Source organism: Sorex fumeus, unplaced genomic scaffold, assembly GCF_029834395.1.
Source record: "Sorex fumeus unplaced genomic scaffold, SorFum_2.1 ptg000010l, whole genome shotgun sequence".
Taxonomy (NCBI): domain Eukaryota; kingdom Metazoa; phylum Chordata; class Mammalia; order Eulipotyphla; family Soricidae; genus Sorex; species Sorex fumeus.
The window spans coordinates 13,071,790-13,075,088 of record NW_026606067.1 but is presented as its reverse complement, the minus strand read 5'-3'; the positions used below and the strand labels follow the sequence as shown (position 1 = coordinate 13,075,088).

Sequence of the window (3,299 nt, the reverse complement as noted above, 5' to 3'; positions counted from 1 at the left end):
TATACCATGACATTCTTCAAAGAAATGGAGCAAACAGTCCTGAAATTCATATAAAACAATAAACCCCCACAAATAGCTAAAGCAATTCTTGGGAAAAAGAAAATTGGATGAATCAACCTCCCTAACATCAAACTCTACTACAAGGCAATAATAATTAAAACTGCATGGTACTTGAAAAAAGGCAAAGTTGCAGATCAAAGAAACAGGGTTGAATATACTGACATCCCCCCACCCAAACATATAATCATCTAATGTTTGATAAGGGGGCAAGAAAAGTGAAGTGGAGCAAGGAAAGATTCTTTAACAAATTGTGCTGACAAAACTGGATGGCTACATGCAAAAAATGGGCTCAGATCTCTGCCTAACACCATGTTCAAATGTAAGATCAAAATGGATTAAAGACCTCAACATCAGACAGGAGTCCATAAGGTGCATTGAAGAAAAAGTTAGCAAAACCCTCCATGACATTGAAGCTAATGGAATTTTCAAAGATGTCACGCCACTGGCCAAGCAAGTGTAAACAGTGGTAGACAAATGGGACTATCTTAAACTAAGAACCTTCTGCACCTCAAAAGAAACAGTGACCAAAGTACAAAGACAGTCTACAGAGTGGGAAAGGGTATTCACCGAATACACATCTGACAAGGGGTTGATAACAAGGATATACAAAGTACTGATTGAACTTCACAAGAAGAAAACATCCAAACCAATCAAAAAACGGGGCAAAGAAATGAACAGAAAATTTCTCAAAGAAGAAATCCAAATGGCAGAAAGGCTCATTAGAAAATGCTCTACATCCTTACTCATCAGGGAGATGCAGAACAAATCAACAATGGAATATCATCTCACACCACAGACACTGGCCTACATCCAAAAGAACAAAAGTAACTGGTGTTGGCACGGATGTGGCGAGAAAGGGACCCTCCTTCACTGATGATGGGAATGCCGACTGGTTCATCCCTTTTGGAAAACAGTATGGACGATTCTCAAAAAATTAGAAATTGAGCTCCCATTTGACCCAGCAATACCACTCCTGGGAATATACTTCGGAGAGGCAAAAAAGTATTGTCGAAGTGACATCTGCACTTGTTTGTTCATTGCAGCACCATTTACAATAGCTAGAATCTGGAAAAAACCTGAGTGCCCGAAAACAGATGACTGATTAAAGAAACTTTGGTACATCTACACAATGGAGTATTATGTAGCTCTTTGAAAGCATGGAGTCATGAAATTTACATACAAGTGGTACTATGTAGAGAGTATCATGATAAGTGCAATGAGTCAGAAAGAGAGGGAGAGACATCAAAGATTGCATTCATCTGGGGAACATAAAGTAACAATATAGGAGACTAACATGAAAATAGCCAATATAAATTCCAGGAGGTTTACTCCATGGCTTGAGGCCAGCAGCACACTCTAGGGGTAAAGGCAGCTCAGGTAGAGAAGGGAGCACCAAATAAAGGGTGTTAGGAAGAAACGCCCAAGATGGGAGATGCATGATAACAGTAGACTATAGACCGAACATGATTGCCACTCAATTCGTCTTTTGCAAACCACAGTACCCAAAAGAAGAGAGAGAACAAAAGGGAATGCTCTGCCACAGACGCAGTGTGGGATGGGGGAATGAGGGGTGGCAGGGATACTGGGATAGTGGTGGTGGAGAATGGGCACTGGTACTTTATCATTTAAATATTTAGTTTTCTTAAAAATATGGAACACTTCATGAATTCGTGTGGTCATCCTTGCGTGGGGGCCATGCTAATCTTCTCTGTATCATTCCAATTTTTGTATATGTGCTACCGAAGCGAGCACAGCACTTTTTTGTTCATTGCAGCACTGTTTACAATAACTAGAATCTGGAAAAAACCTGAGTGCCTGAGAACAATTGACTGGTTAAAGAAACTACACAATGGAGTACTATGTAGCTGTTAGAAAGATGAAGTCATGAAATTTTCATACAAGTGGTACTACATGGAAAGTATCATGGTAGAGACACCAAAGATTGCATTCACCTGGGGAACGTAAAATAACAAAATAGGAGACTAACACCAAAGAATAGCCAAGATAAGCACCAGGAGGTTTACTCCATGGCTTGGAGGCCAGCCGCATATGCTGGGGGTAAGGTCTGCTCAGACAGAGAAGGGAGAACCAAGCAAAGGGTGTTGGGAGGATCCTCCCAGGAGGGAGATGCATGCTGAAAGTAGGCTATAGACTGAACATGATTGCCACTCAATGCCTCTTTTGCAAACCACAGAACCCAAAAGAATAGAGAGAACAAAAGGGAATGCCCCGCCATAGAGGCAAGGGGGCATGAGAGGAATGGGATACTGGGATCAGTGATGGTGGAGAATGGGGGCACTACTGGAGGGATGGGTACTCGATTATTGTATAACTGTAATCTAAGCCTAAAAATTTGTAAGTTTACAACTGTATCTCATGGTGTTTCACCAATAAAAATTTAAAAAAAAATAAAAAGACCTTCTGGGGCTATAGTAAAAAAAAAAAAAAGTAAGAAGAAGAAGAAGAAGCAAACAGCTCCAGGCCCAGACAAGGTCATACCTGAACACCTGAAGTATCTGCCGTCAGTATTCATCAATACACTGACTCAGCTCTTCACATGCAACCTTTCTGAATACAAGGTTCCATCTCAATAGAAAACCAGCAGGACCATTCTACTGTACAAGAAGGGAGACATCCATGACATTGGCAACTATCGCCAGATAGATCTGTCTGTTGTCTGTCGTCTACAAGCTATTCACTCGAGTCATTCTGAATAGGAATGGCAGAACACTAGATGAAGGACAACCACCAGAGCAAACTGGGTTCCAAAAAGGAATCAGAACCATCGACCATATCCACACCGTAACTAAGCTCATTGAGTTTTCTCGGGAGTTCAAGATGCTGCTCTGTCTAATGTTTATTGATTTAAAGAAGGCTTCTGATTCTGTTGAGACTGATGCAGTCACCTAAGCCCTAGACAAACAGAGCATTCAAACTCAATATATCTGTATGTCACTAAATATGTATATATATGCTATATGTGTCACATATGCTCATGAAAATATATGATATTGAGTATACTTTACTTGATAATCTAAATACATGTTGTAGTATTTCCAGAAGATAAATTAGGGCAATATATTTTATTTTAGTACTACCCATGTGCAAATCTATTTTCATGTGAGTCTTGTAACTGGGCCCACTCAATCAAATTGATGTACCATGGGAGGATAGTGTCAGTGACAGTGAAATCTATTTTCATAGACCTTATATGTAAATTTTTATATATGTATATATGT

General features: G+C 39.9%; 1 non-coding gene across 1 annotated transcript; it reads right to left on the bottom strand.

Moving 5' to 3' along the window:
• Window positions 1-1,704: 1,704 nt before the first annotated feature.
• Window positions 1,705-1,812, bottom strand: LOC130020233 (U6 spliceosomal RNA). The gene has a single exon (XR_008791988.1). It is a non-coding gene; the product is annotated as a U6 spliceosomal RNA (small nuclear RNA).
• Window positions 1,813-3,299: the final 1,487 nt, after the last annotated feature.